The 21,844-nt window shown below is 37.8% G+C and overlaps 1 pseudogene; it reads left to right on the forward strand.

Moving 5' to 3' along the window:
- Positions 1-12,178: 12,178 nt before the first annotated feature.
- LOC110308579 lies at positions 12,179-12,647 on the forward strand (annotated as a pseudogene).
- The last annotated feature ends 9,197 nt before the right edge of the window (positions 12,648-21,844 follow it).

Genomic DNA, 21,844 nt, shown 5'->3' on the forward strand with positions numbered 1-21,844 from the left:
TTGTAGGAAAATGAAATACAAAGGAGAAATTAAATCTTAAAAAAGCTGGTTTAACTCTTAAAAAATAAACTAACTCAATATGTATTAAATATACCGTCAATATACCTTATCACATTAGGCTGTGTGTAGGCAAACTACTTTAGTCTTGTTACTGGGCAAACATATTTACTGTGTGCCAGGGGCCCTCCCTGTCTTATGCAGGAAATGCATGTACTGCATAAGAAATGAATTATAATTAAGGTCTAATGACCTTGGAGATCTCGCATGCGAGGACAGATGGCGTGTTGAGGACACAGAGGTGAGGTGGACGTCCAGGTTCAGCTTTGCCAATTTTTGTGAAAAACCTTTAGGGCCCTCTGAACTGTTTCTTTAGTATTGGAGCTAAGACTGAGGCCTATAGAAATAGTGGGCAAGAGATCTAACTGTGCCATATCAAAGATGATCTAGACCATGGGAAGAGCAGGATTTATGTAACTACTAATTATAGTTCTCATTCATCTGAGATGAATCTGCAATCTTTTTAAGCCCTTTAAATTCTAGATGTTTTGAGGGCAAGCTTGGGTTTAATTAGTAGCCATAGTAATTAAATCTAGAAAGAAATTGAAATTCCACAGGACAGTGTATTTACTGGAGATCAAGTGACTTAGTTGTCACATAAACCTCATCAGAACTCATCAAATTTGTATGGCCTTGCAATAGAATTTAAATTGCTAATATTTTAACAATATTAGATATTGTTAACAATTTAGAAAACACAAAGTCTTATGAACTGGTCTTTCTACATAAGTGCTTAATCCAAAATTGGAAAAGCCTTAATGCTTAAGATCTTAGTTTCTTCATGGTGTGCATTTCCCTAGTGTTAAAGTGGCTCTGTCTGGTCTCCCCACTTTCTCTAGGATAATTCTTAAATACCTGCCCACACAAGTTCTAGATGCTTCGAAGAGCATTTGCAGTTAGTATCTCTTTAATACTTGTAAACTTCATTGACACTTTTTCCTTCCCAAAATAAGTCAAATTTTCAGCACAATGATGGGGATTTTCTTATCTTAGAAGACCAGCCAATTCTATGTTCATTTAAGATTGATTCCACACTCCATTTTCAAGGAGAGGCCTTGTGTTTTCTTAAAAGGCAGAACAAGTAAAATTGGGAGATATGCCAGACTGAACTCAAGAAGTGATTTTATGATTCCAGAACAAACATGCCTCAGTTATAGTAACATGCATTCAAATGATTGTGTCACTTGAAAAATATGATTTCCTGTGGGCCTTTTGGCAATTTCTCTTTTTAGTATCGAGAAAAATGTAATCACCCCAAAAACCCGCATAAGTGAGACTTGTAGATGTGGGCAGGAGGTTTGGGGATGGATATTGTATGTGTTTAAACTAAACCCTGTATCACTGAGAAGCTATTGGAGGGTCAGGGATAATGAATGCATAGATGCTGTCCACATCTTCAAGAGCAAAAGCAAATCACGTGTCTCAGCTATATTATTATTTATTTTTATGCATAAAGTGAATCATTTCTTCTGTATTAATTTTCAGTGGGGTTTACCCTCTATTTAAATGCTTTGAAAAACAGTGCATTGACAATGGTTGATATTTTTCTTTAAAAGAAAAATATAATTATGAAAGCCAAGATAATCTGAAATCTGTTTTGTTCTAAAACTTTTTATGTTATGTGGTTGATGTTGTTTGTTTGTTTTTTATTTTTATTTTGTGAGTTCCTTTGCATACTACATGCAATCCTTTAACCAATGTCTGGCTAATGTAATTAAAGTTGTTAATTTATGAGTGCATTTCAACTATGTCAATGGTTTCTTAATATTTATTTTGTAGAAGTGCTGGTAATTTTTTATTTACGATATGTTTAAAGAGATAACGGTTGGATATGTTTTCATGTGTTTATAGCAGAAGTTATTTATTTCTATTCCATTCCAGCGGATATTCTGATGTTTGCGAGGCATGCAGTCAATACTTTGTACAGTTAGTAGGCAGTATTCAGCAATGCCCGATAGCTTCTTTGGCCTTATGTTAAATAAAAAGACCTGTTTGGGATGTATTTTTTATTTTTGTTCTTTGTCTACTTGTTTTTCAAGATCGATTTTCATACATATCACCATAAATTTATAGGTGGTAATTTTGTTTATACTGTAATTTTCCAGAAATGAGAAATATGGGATAGAGTACAAAGCACTGAGTGAGAGAAGTCCAGGAGAGGAGTATCTATTTATATTATCATGGTTGAAGCTACAAGGCTTTTCTTGTATTTATTTTGTTCTTCTTCTTCTTTTTCTTCTCCAATTGTAGTGTCGGTCCCTTATAAGAAATACATACTCTTTACCTTTCTCCCCACTTTTCTACTTTCTCTCCCTCTTCCTTTTTGTCTGGAAAATTGGGAATATGTGGATTAATTCAAGCCAGAGAGCAATATGCATGTGAATGAAACACACTTCCCTCTTGTACAATTCAAGGATAAAGTCTATCATTGTGAGGAAGTCAAGACAGGCACTTCAAATAGCTAGTCGCATCACAACTTCAGAGGGGAAATGAGGAAAACGGATAACACTTGAAATGTAAATAAAGAAAATATCTAATACAAAAGAAAAAAGAGAAAAAGTAGAGTAATGAATGCAGGTATGCTCACCTGCTCATCTGTGCTCAGGTCAATTTCTCCACTCTTACAGAGTTTGAGACCCTCCTTCCTCCTGCCACAGGAAATCACCAAATAAATCCCAAACCCCAGGGACTTATACATGAATTATCACTGCAAATTTTATATAGAGACCATCTTAATCTAGGGAAAAAATCCTGTAGCTTAAAAAGAAATGTTGGTAATATGCAAACACACACATACATGTTAGGTAAGAGAGACTGTGTCATCTTCACACCCCAAACCATGTCCACTGTGGTTTCAGCTTTTGTGATAGAACAATGGCATTTGGAGGCACTGCCAATAAGGGGTGGAATAGTGAGTGCTTAGATTCCTTCTCCAGTCAAAAGGCCTCTGCTATTTCTGCAGTGCTGCAGCTGAGTGCTCTCTCTGGCTCTTGAAAAGAAAGGATGTTAGCTCCAGAGTCTCCATGAATCCCTCTCTAGCTTTCCTTAATTGTTATGCAATTAGTGACTACAGTAAGAAGAATAGCAAAAGGGACATGTTTACCCACAAACAAAGTGCCACTGAACAGTCTCAAGACTGGAAATGTACAATGGCCTCACTCTGTGATGTCTAATTTCATAAAAGCTTGTGTTCCAAAGAGTTTAGATTCATCTAGTACACACCAGAGAAATATTTTTCTTGTAGAAGACATAGCAACTAAGCTGGAGAGGTGGATTGGGAAATATTAGGACAACTGATTGAGCACACATGATAAAGAGCCAGCCCCCCCCCCCCCTTTTGGTCCCCTCAGGAAGAAGAGGAAATGCTGGTCACTATTCAGTGTCTGTCAGAAGGGAGCAGAGAAGCCACCCCTGGCCAGAGCTAATTTGCTGCTGTATTTCTTCCTGTCGTGCTGCTGGCCTGCCTGCATCATAGTGATGTTGGGCACACAATGTTCTCACACAAATACCATAATGTGGCAACAAAAGCTCCCACAGAATCCGCCCTTCATTAATGAAGTTGTCTCAACACAGTGGAGTATCAAGGCTAAGCTGTGTGAAAAGCGCCGTACTCGTGGGATAGAAATGGTCATTAAGGCAAAACTTTTCCATTGTTAAAGAAAAAAAAAAAAAGACAGGAAAGAAAAAAGACAAAAAAGACAAGCTTTGCTAATGTATGCCAGAAGCAGACAGGCCTAAGGCAGAGGATGACAAAGCACCCAGCTTCAAAGTGGGTATTGTGCTTGTACTGCTAGTCCTTTGAAGCCCGGCATCAAACTCCTCTAAATGGAACCAGCGAAGCTTCTGCCATTGATCTCAACAACAAATGTTTGTGTTTCATGGTCAATTTGTTTATCCCTCAAAGACTTTTAGTAATGCTGTCATAAAATAGACAGTCTCTTGATGATAAAACTAATTTTCCATATGAATAATCATATCCTAAACAGTACAGAGTCACCACCTCAATGTGATGGCTGGAGTCTGTAGCATACCTTTAGGAGCTGGTTATCATTATGCAAAGTGTTATGGAACTCACAAGTCAGAAATCAACCAATGTTTAATGTTCAAAATAATGAATATATACTAGTCTTTACTGGACCGTGGGATAGCTAGTACCACCAGGGTGTTCATATTTGTATTGCTAGTGGAGATCTCTAAAATGGTTTTCTTTTGACAGTTTGTTTCAGTATAAGAAGTGGAGCCAGTCCAAGTACGTATGGGTTAGTGGGAGGGAGGACTTAGTAACTACAGGCAAGGTTTGGGAACAGATCACAGAAGCTGAGGAAGAATATTGTCCATGGGTGAGTCTGCGCACCACATATCCCCAAAGTTCTTGACACTTTTCAGAATACTTTTAAGTCATATACAAACACTAGCTCTACTTTTTCAAATGTGTACTTTGGCCACCACTTAACAGATGAGGAGATTGTGATAGAATCCCCCAATATCAAATATGAGGGGTACGACAGAGCTGGGGCAGAGCCAAGGACAGAATACATCCCTCCTGTTTTCCACTACCAACCCAGCAACTGTGTGGCTTTTGCTTCTCATTTAGTGAGTTCACAAAAATGAATTCTTGTCTTCCTTCTGATTCTACACACATGCTATATATGTACAAGTGCTACAGTCAACTACTTACTGGGCTGCAGGTACCAAGTAGTACAGTGGTGAGAATGGAAGAATACTGGACCAATAGGCAGAAATAAAGGATTTCTTGCCCCCATCAGTAATAACTCTGCTATATCAGATTGCATTGATATCTATGGGTTGCAATGTCTACATCTACAGAAAGGGCTGTGTTTGATCCCTTGAAGTGTATTTCATCGTTAGGATGCCAAAATCCAAGGTTGTTGGACATGGATCAAACATATCTTTCAGCCATAGTTCCCAACTACATCTCCCTCTGAAATAGATTATTTCTACAATCACATATATAATAATTAGATATTGTGATGGTTTGTAGATGCTTGACCCAGGGAGTGGCACTGTTGAGAGGTATGGCCTTGTTGAAGTAGGTGTGTCCATGCCCACAGTGACCCTCATCCCAGCTGCCTGGAAGTTAGTCTCTTCATAGCAGCTTTCAGATAAAGATATAGAACTCTCAGCTCTGCCTGCACTGTGCCTGCCTGGATGCTTCCATGCTCCTGCTTTGATGATAATGGACTGAACCACTGAACCTATAGGCCAGTTCAAATTAAATGTTATCCTTATAAGAGTTGCCTTGGCCATGGTATCTGTTCACAGAAGTAAAACCCTAACTAGGAGAGATAGTACTTTCCAATCTACTAATGTTTCAATTATTAGTTAAATTAGTAATTTAACTACTAACTAGTGGGGGGATTTCTCATTAAGGATAAAAAATATGTTTGTATTTACTTTGAATCTCTAAGTTTGACCATTTTAGCTATGTTCTGCACACATTTTATTTAAATTAAAAAAATTCTGTGTGTATGAGTGTTTGAGTGCATGTATGGATACGTACTATGTGCCTGTTTGGTAATTGCTGAGGTCAGAAAAGGGTGTGTGATTCTCTGGAACTGTAGTTTTAGATGGTTATAAGCAGCTACCTTGGTTCTTGGAAACAAACCTAGGTCTTCTGGAAGAGCAGCCAGTCCTCTTATCCACTGAGCTTTCTCCTGAGCCCTTGCCCACACTGACTGTTCTAGATCTGTCTTCCACTGCATGGGATTCCATTTCTACCTGCTCTGTTTCACTGTCCATTAAGAGACTGTGGTTTTTTTTTCTTCTATTGTTATGTTCTATCAGTCTTCATGTTACTACTGGATATTCTCTTTTAATACGGAAGCCAAGAGAGAAATTTCAAATGGAGCGTGGTGCTCTGCTCCAGTCATTTCCTATGTCCATATAATAATCACCTGTAAACATCACTAAAAATGTTCTCATTCTTCACCTGCCAGGAGTTTTGAAGCAACATGTTCAGAGTAAGATCGGAAAATATTTATTTTGTGACATTTTGGGACAGTGACTCAACATTTCACACTTTTAAGATTCTTTAACAAGTCAATATACTGGAAAACCTCTATGAAGTTAAACTTTTGGTTCATAAGAATGTGAAGGTAGACCCCTTAGAAAAACTGATACCTGTCTTACTCTATTAGTGACTGAATTCTTTGAAATTGGAAATGTCTGGGTATTTCTGCTCAGATTGTCTTTTCGTACTCTTCTGAGTAGTATGTTAATCACTATGCACTGCCAGTCATTTGGATTAATCCTACAAAGGTCTGGCTGAACCCCTAGCCAGCAGCACTACTGGCTATGGAATCTTTCAGTGGTAAAACTTCCTGAGAAAAAGTTAGGATTCTGTGGACATATGGTGGAACGAGACATTGGGATGCTAGCATTTTATCTCATTTTTTTGTTTCCTAAGCACTATGAGAGAAGAGGTTATTCCACCAACACTACTCCCACAGCACTCTGCCCTCCCACAAGGCCTAAGTCAGAGAGTTCTGCATACAATAGTCAGAAACTTCCAAAACCCTGAGCCCAAGGCAGCCTTTTCTCTTCTCAGGTTGATTACCACTGTCATTTGGTTGCACTGACTCAAAGCTAACTAGCACAGGTAGCTTTCTGTCACAACCACAATATAGAGGCAATCTATCAAAGACAAGACATATGTGCTCGAAGTTTGGAGGGTTTGATCAGCTCTTCGGGACTACAGACAAGAAGCACATCTTGGTGGAAACACTAGAAGGAACCAAATAATTCACCTCATCCTCCAGAAAGACAAAGACAAGAAGCCAAGGAGGAAAGTCCACAAATTATCTAACAAATATAAACAAATCTATAGCCAGCTTCTGAGTAAGAGGGAAGACAGATTGGAAACTTCTGTCCCTGAAATGGAGTGTGAGAAAATAGTAAAGATAAGACACAAGATGCTCTCACACACTAAGAGCCAAGGTCTGTAAGTGAACTTAATAAGCTGCAGGAGACCTTGGTGGAGAAGCAGAGCAGGCAGCTGGTACTCGTAGCCCAGCAGAAGGCCTGCCTGCCTAACAAAGCTTCCCACTAGACAGTGGCAAAACTTAGAGGGAAGTGCTGCTCCTCACAAATGCCCTAACTGTAGGTTGAGGCGAGAGTGCAGAGTAGTGCAGGGGCTCCCAGGGAACTACCACACCAGCATCCCAAGTACATTGAGAAAGCAGAAGATAAGGACTCCCATCAGCCCCTCATGCACACAGTGCCACACAGCGCCTGCTAGACCCAGAAGGATCTGAGAATATCACCTTTAACTCATCACAGCTATGCTAGCATTTCCCTTTATAAGTACTCTTTCTATTTCTTATATTTCTGTGATTCAGTTTCCACTTATCATGTATGTTTCATGGTGGTTTTCCTTTTGTTTATGTATTGTTCAGTTAGGTCTTAGGGCTATTTATTTTTTCTTTATTCTGACTACTTGAAACCACGTCTCATGTATGAACGTATTCTTCTTATGCCTTTTTTTTCAATTTCTCATCCTTATTCCCTTCTATTTTTTCTTCTTAACTATAACCTTTCATGCATTCAACTGTCTCTATAATTTGTGGAGTCTTACAATATCCCAGTAGTCCCTTTCTAGCCACTTTACTATTCTCAACTCTTTTAAAAGTTGACCTAATATTTAATACTTACCCCAACTCTCTTTATCCTTCTGTTCTTAAACTTCCTAAATAAAATCTGAGTATGCTACACATTGTCTCTGGATAGTTATTATTCTATAGTTATTTAAGTTAATGAAGAAACTATTATTCATTAGCTAGTGTGAGGTTTGCACAAAGATAACAGTAAGCAGCTATGGTTGCTCTTGCAAGAAATAATATAGAGTTTATACCTGACACTGCAAGCTCCTGGACTGAGGATCTGTTTTTCTGAACTACACACTCAACTCTACAATATCCAGTTTCCACATAGACATTGTAAATATGTCAACTGAAAAAATATAGCTGAAAAACAACAATAGCAGCAGCAGCAAAAACAGCATAACACAGGTTGTCTGCTATGAGATTATGTGCTCAACATATGACAGGGAAGCTGAAGCCATGAATATAAACAATTTTGTTGTCTGAATGAGACCAGCATAATAATAATACAAGTTGACATGCCAGGCCAGTGTGGGTAGGGGAGATCTCATATGGTCTGATCCCTAGATGATGAGCTACAGATGGTCAATGCTTGCTGAGAGAAGAGTCAGTCTCTTCTTGATACCCCTATCACATATGTTGACAACCTAAGGTGGACACATGCATATATATATGTAAAGTTAAGTGTACTCAGAAAACTATATATATCACACACATGTGTGCATAGATTCAAGTATATGTACATATACATATTATATATACATGTAACAATAATAAGTAAAAAGACATGAGTTTGAGGGTACTTGGGGGGCAATGGAGAAGTGAAAGGGTGAGGCAAGAGTGATATAGATGCAGTGATCATGTATGGATTTCTAAAAATATATTAGATAAAAATAGACCAAGCAAAGAAACAATATCAGATGTATAAATCCCAAAATAGTACTGTAAGAAACACATAAAAAACAAGACAAGACAATTCCTGAAAGAATTAAGTAATTAGTAAAAGCATCTAGTGAAATTGAGTTAGATGAAATCCTGAAGCACTGAAAAGAATTGTTATAAGTATGTTTAAAGAAATCAATGAAAATAAACTCCTGATTGATAACACAAACAGATGAAATAAGGAAAGTGACATGAGGAATTCCACTAAGGGACATACTAAAGAAAAATCAGTGTAAAATGCTTCTCCAGAGCCATGCCTGTCTGCCTGCCGCCACACTCCTACTGTGATGGTCGTGAACTTACTCTCTGAAATGTTAAACAATCCCCCACATAAATGCTTCTTTGTATAAGTTGTCTTGTTCATTGTGTCTCTTTACAGGAATAGAACAGTAACTTAAACTTGTGTCTAAATTTCCTTTTGCCCTAGAAACACATGCTAGAAATGAATAAAACACAAGTCAATTTAAAAAGCTTTGTGAAAAGACTAATAGACTGGATCAAGGAGAGCTATCCTTATTAATAGATAAGTTATCGATAGACTATCTGAGCTTGAAATGAAGTAGAACAGTTAAATAAGGACAAAGCCAAAATAGTATAAGAATCAGTAAGAATCTTGAGACATGTGCTACTCTGAAAAGATAAAACCTCTACATAATAGGCATATAGAAACAGACTAACTGGTCAGTTGAGTAGAATGGAGGGCCCACATATAAACCCACACTCCTATAGCCACTTCATTTTTGGCAAAGAATCTAGTAATATACATTGGAGGGGGGAAAACCTAGCATCTTCAAAAATGATGCTGGTTTAACTGGATAGTTAACATATAGAAGAGTAAAATGTGATCCTTATCTTGAGCAAAACTCAGTTCCACATGGATCAACATCCTCAATATAATACCTGATAGCCAGATTGTAATAGAAGAGAAAGTGTGGAACATGCTTAAACTCACTGACAGAGGAAAAGACTTCCTGATCAGAAACCTCCTGGCCTATTCGTTAAGACTGATAAGGGATCAGACCACGTGAAAGACTATTAAGACTGATAAGTGGGCTCTTGTGAAACTAAGAGTTCCTGCACAGAAAAAGACACCATCATTGGAGGAAAAAAGCAGCTACATAATGGGGAAAAGTCTTTACCAGTTACAATTTTGACAGAGGGTTAGTATCTAGGATATAGAAAGAACTTTAAAAAAGTAATTTAGAGAAAGTTCCATGGTCTGATGAGAAGTATGAGAATTCTGTAGCATCTGGATGGAATTGTCAGGTTTAAAAATCTATACAAGCTTTCCTTCCAATCTGCTTCCCAACCCAGGCAAGATCAGAGGCCCAATACCCTCCTTACTCTACAGTCTGCCTGCCTCTCAGGAGGTCTTCAGTAACCAGGGAGATAGGTGAGACTCCCTTCTGCCAAAATTCGAATGCCAGCTGGGACACACACAGAGCCCAGCTGACTCAGGACCTACCCACCCTGCCCAGCTCCACCTTCTTTACAGTCTTCCAGCTTCCTTGCAGGCTTCTGAACCTGGGACAGATCAGTAGCCTGATATCCTCCTACATCCTACATCCTGGCTGCCTCCCCAGAGGTTTGCAATTACCAGGGACGCAGCCTGCCTGTCTCCTAGGAGGTCAGCAATCACCAGCAACACAGGAGGTCTACCTTAAACTGATACACAATCCTTCTAATTTGCATTTTCATCCACAATTTGGGCAGACCCTGCCCCTGGAGCCCAGAGCCTGCCTGTCTCCCAGGATATTCTATCTTAACCAGGGATGCAGAAGGCCTGCTCTAACCACAGAGAAACAGGAGGTCTCCTTGACCAGAGAAAGCACTGACTGCCTCCCAGGAGACTAGCTCTAACCCAGGTCACATAGATTTACCTGCCTATAAGAAGACCAGCTCCAGTCAGAGGCACTCAGGGCAGTTAACATCAGAGATAACCAGATGGTGAGAGGCAAGACCAAGAACATAAGCAACATAACCCAATGCAATTTGACATCATCAGAAGCCAATTCTCCCACCAGGGCAAGCTCTTAATACCTTAACACATACTATACCTGCCTGCCTCCCAGGAGGTCTGCAATAACCAGGGAATCTAACATGCCCGAAATGCAAGATTCTGTCCTAAAATCCCATCTTCTGAGGATGACAGAGGCCTTTAAGGAGGATAAAAATAACTCCCTTAAAGAAATATTGGAAAACACAAGCAAACAGGTAGAAGCCCTTAAAGATGAAAAAAAAAATAAAAACCTTAAAGAAATACAGAAAAATACAATCAAGCAGGTGAAGTAATTGAACAAAATTGTACAAGATCTAAAAATGAAAATAGGAACAATAAAGAAAACACAAATGGAGGCAACCCTGAAGATGGAAAGCCTATGAAAGAGATCAGGAGCTACAGATGCAAGCATCACCAATAGAATACAAGAGATAGAAGAGAGAATCTCAGGCATAGAATATACAATAGATGATATTGACACATCAGTCAAAGAAAATACAAAGTGTAAAAAGCTCCTAACCTGAAATATCCAGGAAATTCAGGACACAATGAAAAGATTGAACCTAAGAATAATAGGAATAGATGAGGGTGAAGATTTAGAGCTCAAAGGGCCAGAAAACATTTTCAACAAAATCATAGAAGAAAACTTCCCTAACCTAAAGAAAGAGATGGCCATAAATGTACAAGAAACCTACAGAGCACCAAATAGATTAGACCAGAAAAAAACCCTTTCATCACATAATAATTCGTATCCAAATTAACAAAATCAGAAATGAAAGGGGAGACATAAAAAACAGAATCTGAAGGAAAAAAACCAAAAACCAAAAACATCAGAACCTACTATAAAAGCCCATACTTAACAAAACTAGAAAATCTAGATGAAATGAATGGTTTTCCCTACAGATACCACATATCAAAGTTAAATCAAGATCAGGTAAACTAAACAGTCCTATAACCCCTAAGGAAATAAAAAAGTCATTAAAATCTTCCCAACTAAATAAAAGCCCAAAGCCAGATGGTTTTAGTGTAGAATTGTACCAGACTTTCAAAGAAGAGCTAATGCCAATACTCCTGAAACTAGTTCCACAAAGTAGAAACAGAATTCATTCTGTGAAGCTACAGTTACTCTGATACCTAAACATACAAAGACCCAACAAAGAAAACTTCAGGCCAATTCCACTTATGAATATCAATGCAAAACTACTCAATAAAATTCTTACAAACTGAATTCAGCAACACACCAAAACCATCATTCACCACGACCAAGTAGGCTTCATCCCAGGAATACAGGGATGGTTCAATATACAAAAATCCTTGAGAGACTTGAGGCCCCAGGGAAGCAGAATGCCTGGTGGTGGTGGGGAGTACCCCCTTGGAGGCAAGGGGGAGAAGGAGTGGGATGTGGAACTGTGGGAGGTGGAAGGGTAACAGCTGGAATGTAAATAAATAAAATAATTTTTAAAATTAGACACAAGGAAATGATTGGGTTGCTCTTATATCAATGATAAACAAACTGAAAAGGAAATGGGCTTTAGGGGAAAGCAGCAGCACCAGATCCAAGATGGCGGCCAGCGGGAGGCTGATCCACGTGGAGCTTGAAGAGATCCACAAATTTGGAATGAAAAGCTTCTTAATCTCTGGGCTGATGAAGCTAATTTATTGACTTGGCAAGGGCTTATTGTTCCTGACAACCATCCATATGATAAAGGAGTCTTCAGGATTGAAATCAACTTTCCAGCCGAGAAGCCATTCAAACCACCCAAGATCACACTTAAAACAAAGATCTATCACCCTAACATTGATGAGAAGGGGCAGGTCTGTCTGCCAGTCATTAGTGCTGAAAACTGGAAGCCAGCCACCAAGACTGACCAAGTAATCCAGTCCCTCATAGCACTGGTGAATGACCCACAAGCCTGAGCACCCACTCTGGGCTGACCAAGCTGAAGAATACTCTTAAGGACCGTAGAAAATTCTGCAAGAATGCTGAAGAGTTTACAAAGAAATATGGGGAAAAGCGACGTGTGGACTAGTCTGCCATGAGTAATTCCAGCATGTTTGAGCAGAGACACAGAGCAGTGCATTCAGATACCCCGCAAAGCAGGACTCTGTGGAAATTGACACGTGCCACCAACTGGCTTCCGCTTGTGGCAGTTACTAACTTTCTACAGTTTTCTTAATCAAAAGTAGTCTAGGTAACCTGTAAAGAAGGAATAAAAAATTCAGATGTTCAAAAGAGAGAGAGAGAGGAAAGAAAGAAAGAAAGAAAGAAAGAAAGAAGGAAGGAAGGAAGGAAGGAAGGAAGGAAGGAAGGAAGGAAGGAAAGAAAGAAAGAAAGAAGGAAGGAAGGAAGGAAGGAAGGAAGGAAGGAAGGAAGGAAAGAAAGAAAGAAAGAAAGAAAGAAAGAAAGAAAGAAAGAAAGAAAGAAAGAAAGGAAGGAAGGAAGAAAGGAAGGAAGAAAGAAAGAGAAAGAGGCTTAAAAAAATACCATGGAATTAGCTTAGCCAAAGATATGAAAAGTTTCTATAATGAAAACTTTAAAAGCCTGAAGACAAAAATTGAGAAATATTCACTAGAAAATGGGAGACATTTCCATAATTGGGAAAAGATCATATTGTCCAATCTACAAACCAAAACCAAAACAATCTACAGAGTTAATCCAATACAAATAGTGATTAAAGTGTGCTCTTTACATTTACAGAATCTTAAAGTTCATATATGGAAACATAAAAGACCATAGGAAGCTAACGAGATCTTGAAAAAAGGATGCTAGCAGTACATATCACTACACGTGAGTTAAAGTTATACTACCATAGTAATAAACATCTGATACTTTGACAAAAATGAACACATATTTCATGAAATAGAATAGTAGATGTGGGTATAAATACCACAGAAGTACTGATTTAAAAAAAGATGCCAAAATATACACGGGAGAGAAAATTTCAACAAATAATTCTGGGAAAACTGGACAGGAAATTAACTTCTTATCTCTCATCTTGCAAAACTCTCCCCAGACAAACAAAAAGCAATCAAACAAACAGAAAAACAGAACAACTCCAAACAGATCAAGAACTGGGTAAGTCCTGGAATACTGAAACTACTAGAGGAAAAAGTGGAATACATGTGAAGATATAGCTATAAAGATAATGTAATGATTTCTAGGTAAGATTTGGTCACTCAGGAAATAAAGCTAATCAACAGTTGTTATAAGTCTATATCTATCTATCTATCTATCTATCTATCTATCTATCTACCTAAAAAGAACCTGCCATTCAAATGAAAAGACAGCCTGTAGCATGCAGGAGAAAGTATTTCCTGGATTTATATCCAACAGAGGGTATCTAGAATATACAAAAGAACTAAAAACCAAAATATCAAGAAACACAAATCCTAATAAAAATAGGCCATAAAACTAAATAGAGTTCAAATGGCACAAAAAAAAAAAAAACCCAAACCAAACCAAACCAAAAACACCTTTAAAAGTATTTAATGTTATTAGCCATCAGGAAGATGCAAATTAAAGTCTTTGAGAGTCCATATCACCATAGTCAGAACAGGTATCACCAAGAAAACAAATGATAACACATACCAGTGAGGTTGTTGGGAAAGAGAACAAAATTTATTCAATGTTAGTGGGAATACAAATTGGTGCAAACACTAGAAAGAAAACTACCATATGATGCAGTTTTGCTGCTCCTGGACACAAATCCAAAGACTCTCCATGCTTCTATAGAGACATATACACATATGTTTTCATTGATGCTCTATTGACAATACCTAGGAAATGGAATCAGCCTAGATATCCATCAGCTGATGAATGGATAATGAGATGTCCTTCATTCACACAGTGAAATTTTATTCAACTGTGAAAATAAATGAAGTCAGTAGGGAAAGAGATGGAACTGAAAAATATACTAAATAAGGTGACCCAGGCACAGAAAGAGAAACTCCATGTTTTCTTTAATATGTGGACCTTAAAAATTTTGATTTGTGTGTTTAATTTGGAGTATCTACTGAAGTCAGGAAACTAGAAATGGCCCATGAGAGGGGGAGAGAAAGACTCTACAGGGTATGAGGAAATAGTGAAGCAGATGTGATACGAAAATAGAGAGGGAGATACTTGGGATTAAAAGCTTAATCCGGGATGGGGTGGTGAGAGCAGAATGCAGAAGGGGCTTACAATGGGGGCTAAGAAACCCTAAGAATGTACAAAGCCCCTACGGAAACATACTATTCTGCAAACTAATTAAATAGGGCAATTTAAAATTTTTGAATATCTGTTCCCACATGGGTAGACAATGTTTTCTCCAGAAAACTTGGGTGATTAAATGAAAATCTCAGTGCCACATATGAGATAGCTCTATATGAGTTATTGGTCAATGAAGCCCTAGATATCCTTAAAACAGCACAAATTGTTGCCACAGCTCTTGGTTACTAACCATAAATAGATATGACCCTATTGTTGAAGATACAATGAAGATTGTTTGTAGAACATAAAAAACTCAAGCAGGAACTAGCCTGATAACTTCCTCCTTTCTGGCTCATTTTCATAGTTCAGGCTGCTGGTATCATTCAGCTTGTGATTCCTTCAGGCTACAATATTGATCTTCCAAGAAAGATATGCTCCCTGGTGCCATAGTGGTATGAAGGTCATGGGAGTAAACCCACTGCATTATGATTAGATTTGAGACCTGTTCTATAGAAGGGAATTCAAGATTATTATTATAAACCTATTGAAATCACATTTTATTTAAAATTTAATGCTCAGGAGGTCACAGGGGTGATTTACTAAATGTAAATGTTATCTAATTACATTGCATTATTTATGTTTCTACACAGGAATTGTATCCGTGTTCTCATCCTTGGCCAGCAGAGCTTCATCGACAGTGTACAGCAATTAAAAAAGATACTCAGAACTGGCCAAAGTGCTGATAATATGCCACTTTTGGGTGCTCAGCCCTAAATAGGACATCTGTATCAGTGTCATATGTCTCAGTGAATACCATGGAACTAGTGACAGAAAGACTTGTAGAGCTGTAGTATGAGAAAGACTGCTGCTGTGAGATACTGTCTTCTGCATGTGATGTGGTGGTTGCAATCATACACTCACTGCAGTCTATGCTAGCCTTTTCCATAGGATCAATCCAACAATGTCAGTCTTTATTCCAGTAATTGGACCCAGTGGTTTGTAAAGAAACAACAAGGAGAGAAACGGAATGTAGACAGGAGATGTGTTAACAAATGTCCAGGTTACTTAGGAAGGGCGAGGTAGGAATGGGTATGAACAAAATATGCTCCACACATTTGTAAAAATTGTCAAAGAAAACACAAAAAAATTTGTGTGCAGCATCCCGCTTACTGCTAATGGTCAAACCGGACTTGAGATCTGGAGTAAGTACTAAACCTATTTGGTCTGGGCTGTCCCTTTTCAGCCCAGGTGAATTACAACCCAGTGATGGGATTGTGCACTTGATTTTTTTTTTGTTTGTTTTTTAGTGACAGGGTCTTACTATATAACTCAGGATGATTAGAGATTTATCGACGATCCTCCTGCCTGGGCCTTCAGAGTACTGGAGATACAGATGGGTGACACTCTAATTGGCTAGATATTTTGTTGAATAAGGTCTTTTAATCCTAGAAATACTCTTAGGGTTGAACAAACAATAACTCTTATGCTATGTCTCTGGATGATAAGCAATATCAATATCAATAGCACCTTACCTCCATGTGTCCTGTTTCCATGCACTTCAGGGATGCATCTATTGCTTTTCATCAATCATTAAAGCTTATGTTTATACCCAAATAGTTTTCTTGAATAACCTTGTTAAAACTATCCATCCAATCTTAGTCCATTTCTTATGTAACAAGGCTTATTGTTGTATAAATTAAATCAGCATTTGAATATGAACATAACAATGAAAGTATCTCATGTAAAGAATATATTTTGCCATAATTGAAGAAAAAGCCTCTAAATGCTGTAAAATAATATCAATTGTATTAAGTTGTTAGGTGAAGTAGAACTTTGGCCAGAAGAGTAAATAAAGACATTTGTTGCTTGTATAGTATAAGGCCACTCTTTGAGGCAAAATGCAATCAAGGATGGCACCAGCTGTATTTTCTAATCATTCCATGTCAAGTTTTTGACTCATTGTCTGGCAATGGTCATAAGGCCTTAATTAAAATCTAGAAAGAATTCATGTTCTCTTCATTCACCTCTTGACTGTCTCTCATGTCTCACTTTAAACAGAAAAGAAGAAATTATGCAAAGCTCACTCTTATATCTTACCTAGTAATGATCTGATCTAAATTGTCAGAGGTTAAACATGATAACGGGAGGTCACATTTACATAAGGTCAGTGAATAGAACTTCTGGACATGGTAACAGTTTCCTACATGATAATTGTGCTAGATCATATAAGTGACCAGAGAAGAATCAGCTATCACAACATTTTCTTCTATTCAATAAACCCAGGTACTGAGAAGTGGACCTTTGGAATCCAGGTGAACACTCTGCCTTTGGGATAAATCTCTGCTCTTTCAAATGGTATTTTGGTCTGCTTGACAGAAAAAAGAGGAGTTCCACTCTCCACAACCTGAAATAGACAACATTGAACATAGCTGAGATTTTTCACATCTGCACTGAAATGTCTATTCAGTAATCTTAGTGGCTTCTTCTTAGATGGGCAGTGTTGTTTGTTTTCAGCTGAATTCATTTGTGTTTCTTTTAAAATTTTGTGGCCTTATGGCAACTCTTCTACCTAGTCTGATAACACAATGCCAGTGAGGCAATTGGCTTAAGCTCTGTACACACAATCCTTCCTCAGCTTTGCTTTCCTGTGAGATGAAAGATCAGAGTATCCCTTGTCAAGCTAAAGTAATCAAATCTGTGATTGAGACCCACATGTCCATAATATAGAACAGTGTCTGGTGTTCTCAGTGGACTGAACACATGCAGTGAATGGGTCATTGTATGCAGTTCCAGTGTCTCAGAAAACTGTATACATCTACTGTCTGGGTCTTTGTGTGGATGTTCAACATTCTGCCTATACTATGTACAAACAGTGACTGCCCCATGTCAGCCTTCTGAAATTTTGCTTTCACTCATCGTATTGGATGCACAGTGTTATAAATTTAGATTTATTTCTTTATAAATCTTGTTACACTATTTGTTTGTGTTGTGTCACATGAAAACTTGTAATAATAGGGAGCATAATCTATTAAAAACTAATATGTAAATTAAATGATTCTAACATTAATGGTAAGTAATTTTAAAACTTTTGTGGCTAAATTAGCCATGGGATTATATGATGGTAAGACTAAAGAACATACATACACAAACGCAAATATAGAAAGGGACAACATTCGTAAAATTTTATAGGAACATTTAAGTTCTTGTTTTTGATTTAAAGAATCTTGCACAGTAAATTGTAAAAGTCATACAAGAAACATGATGTCAACCTTTAATCAAAGATGCACTTTCAAAGAAAGGGCCCTGGCCCTGGATCAAAAGCTTGACGAATGAATCTACAGTGACATATTTTAGGTTAAGACCAAATGTTATGGACATATGCCATTTTGTATAATTACCCTCTTCAACCAACCTCTTCTCCATTAACTATTTTTCTTCACATCAGTAAAGAAGGCTTTTATGTCACATCAGAACAATGAAGTAGTATGAGCATGAATGTTCAAGTATAAATGTATGTGGTAGGATGGTGTTCAGGTATACGAAGACATCATATGATGCACAAGTCCAGTGAGTATAGATTAAATAGAAAACAATGTAAGAGTATATTATTCACTCTAGAAAATAACTGTTCAACACCTTGAAGTGTTCAAGAGTATTAGACATTGAAATGACACTATTAACAATAGAAGGTGAAAAGGCATAGAGAGAACTGTTGGTTTCATTTTTCCTGATTTTTAGAGTTGATTTTATTCTTTTAATATAGAAGTATCAATGAAAGTTCCCTAATCATCATTATTCTGCTGGCTTGATAGCCAACCTCTGGTCCAGTCCCACTCCACCTTGGTTTCAGACATTTATCTTTTGGATGATCCTCTATCAGATGACATGTGACATTAAGGTAACTCTGTATGATCAATAGCACATCATAGAAATGGTAGAAAGTCATTTCCACGATTTGATTTGAAAGGATCATTGGGTCTTCCTTGGTGTTTTTGTCTTTCTGTCTATCTTTTACTATTCATTCTGGGGCAAGGCAGTTTCCATGACATGAAAAACCTCTGGAGGAGCTCATGTGAGGAATTGATAGTCGTTGGACATTTTTTTTTCTGATTATTTTTTTGCATTAGCTGGAACTTCTAGGTTTATTTGAATTAAAATTGAATAAGAGAAGGATTCCTTATCTCATTGTTAACCTTGGAAGTAAAGTATTGTATATTTTAAAATTAAATAATGTTAAAGTTTGAAAAGATATTCTATCAAGTTAAAGAAGTTCCCTTCTGCTCTGATTTTTCTTTTACACCATTGATAGGTACTGAATTTGTTGTGGAAGCTGTCAGATTTGGACACAATTCTAATATTTTATCTATTGTGTTGGTACTGTCATCTATTGGTTATCAGGTTTCATTTAGATTCAGGTAGTCTCAGTCTTTGTATAAAAATATGGAGCCTGGACATTTTCATATTGTGCAGTGAGACGCTTGGTTTCAGTTTTACTTACAACCACAACTCTTATGTTAAAATAAAAATAATATTGCGCACAGGTTTCCAGTGGCACCCGTAGTTAGCTCTAATACAGCTTTCCTTTGCTTCCAGCACAGATTACCACAGTTGGTTTATTGCTCCTGACCTTTACTAAATGGAAAGTGAAGTAAAGGAGGAAAAATTATGACAATTAGAGATGAGTGATGTGAGATAAAGAATTAAAAAAATAAATCACTTAGTGTTCAGTCTCCTGATGTAAAGAAAACACTGGGTAGGTTGTCTCTACCAGCAGAGGAGGCAAATACAGGCTCTCAATGAGCCACGCGCATGACTTCAAAGACATGAGCACACCAGTTGGCAATAAATATTTATAAATGAGACTGAGGTATTTAGACCATTAGCCTGCCACATATGCCTTCCACACAATGAAATATGAAGCCTAAATCATGATAAAGACAGGCAGAACAAATAATCGAGGGGCTAAATTTAGGCTCGGGTAAATGTTCAGATGCATTTTAAAATATGGATCTATGTACACAGGCATTTCAGGCAAAGTTAAGGTTTAAAATAGTCAACAGCTGCTTCCTATTTCTTTTGTTGTTTCTTGTATATTTCTCTCTGCCCTTACACTCTTGCTCGATAATCCCCCACCATGTCCAATGTAAACCAAAGCTTTTATATTTTGTCAGACTATGTGATATTTTGTTAAAATGAGGAAGAAGGACATGACTCCAAGAAGCATAGTTGTTTCATGCTAGTCAGATTTCAAACATTGTTCAGAGTCGAAGCTAAAGTTTTCCCAGTTTGGTGTGTCCTAGCACAGTTTTTAATCTTACAGTGACCATTCTGTCCATTTACCTATGATTATCACGGACTGAGGAGTTTCAGATCAGAATATAAGCTCTTAAATTAAAAAAAAAGGTTTAGGTGAAACATAGAGTTTGTTATAAATTCTGGAGTCATCACTGAGACAGAGGGGAGCATAAGCTAATGAGAAGAGATAATTTACACCAAATAGTTAAGTCTGGTATCCCCTCCAATGGGATGGATAGATTTCCTAAGGACTCTGAACATCCCTCTGTACGTGTTGATCTGGGGCACTGGCTAACTCCATTATTGAGATGGAACACAATAAACCAGCAACATCTCTAGAGTCATCATTATGTTATAGGCAAGTATGCTGTCTTAGGTTCTCATTGCTAGGGTAAACACTGTGACCAAAAGCAGCTTGGGAAAGAAAGGTTTATGTTATCTTACAGTCTATTATGAAGGTTAGTTAGGACAGGAATTCAAGGAAGAAACTTAGAGGTATGAACTGTGGAAAAAAAAAAAGACATGGAGAAAAAAACTGATTATATTATTGTCTCTTCCTGATCACAGCTTCCTACATACTGAATCTGAGAAAATATAACCAGATTATTTCACCCCAATGATGCTGGTTTCTTCTTTTTAAAAATTTTTTTTATTAGATATTTCTTATTTACATTTCAAATGCTACCCTGAAAGTCCCCTATACCCTCCTCTGGCCCTGCTCCCCAATCCACCCACTCCTGCTTCCTGGCACTGGTATTCACCTGTACTGGGGCATATAAAGTTTGCAAGACCAAGGGCCTCTCCTCCCAATGATGGCTGACTAGGGCATCTTTTTTTTTTAATTTTTAATTAGATATTTTCTTCATTTACATTTCAAATGCTATCCCAAAGTCCCCTATACCCTCCCCCCCACCCTGCTCTCTTACCCACCCACTCCCACTTCTTGGCCCTGGCATCCCCCTGTACTGGGGCATATAAAGTTTGCAAGACCAAGAGGCCTTTCTTCTCAATGATGGCTTACTAGGCCATCTTTTGCTACATATGCAGTTAGAGACACGAGCTCTGTGGGTACTGGTTAGCCCGGGGATCCACCTCATAATCAGCCACCAAACGCAGATACTATTGCACATGCCAGCAAGATTTTGCTGAAAGAACCCTGATATAGCTGTCTCATGTGAGGCTATGCCAGTGCCTGGCAAATACAGAAATGGATGCTCACAGTCATCTATTGGATGGAACACAGGGTCCCTAATGGAGGAGCTAGAGAAAGTATCCAAGGAGCTGAAGGGGTCTGCAACCCTATAGCTGGTCTCTTCTTAATCACAACTAATTTTTAAACTCCAGCTTACCACCATCAATTGTCCCAGTAAATCAAAGAATTCACTTTTGAGACATTAGTATCTTCTTAATCATTGCTCAATATTTACCCTATGTTGAAAGAGCCACCAATTCTTCATTTAAAATGTCACATGAATGGCACCAATAGAGTCCTTAAAGAACACTCAAACTTCCCCTCTGGATCTTATGTTCATAAGCCAGTTCTCTATTGTCTGTTCCGCTCTCATTAATTTTTTTTCCCCAAATTCTCACAGCAGCTCATTTAGTTCTATACACTCAATGGATTTTCCAGCCTAAAGTTTCAAATTCCTTCCACAACCATTGTCAAAACAACTTGGTCAGATTTGTCACAACAAATCTTGTTACCAATTTCTGTCTTAGTTAGGTTTCCATTGTTGTCATAAA

The sequence above is a fragment of the Mus caroli genome, chromosome 13 (assembly GCF_900094665.2).
Source record: "Mus caroli chromosome 13, CAROLI_EIJ_v1.1, whole genome shotgun sequence".
Classification (NCBI taxonomy): domain Eukaryota; kingdom Metazoa; phylum Chordata; class Mammalia; order Rodentia; family Muridae; genus Mus; species Mus caroli.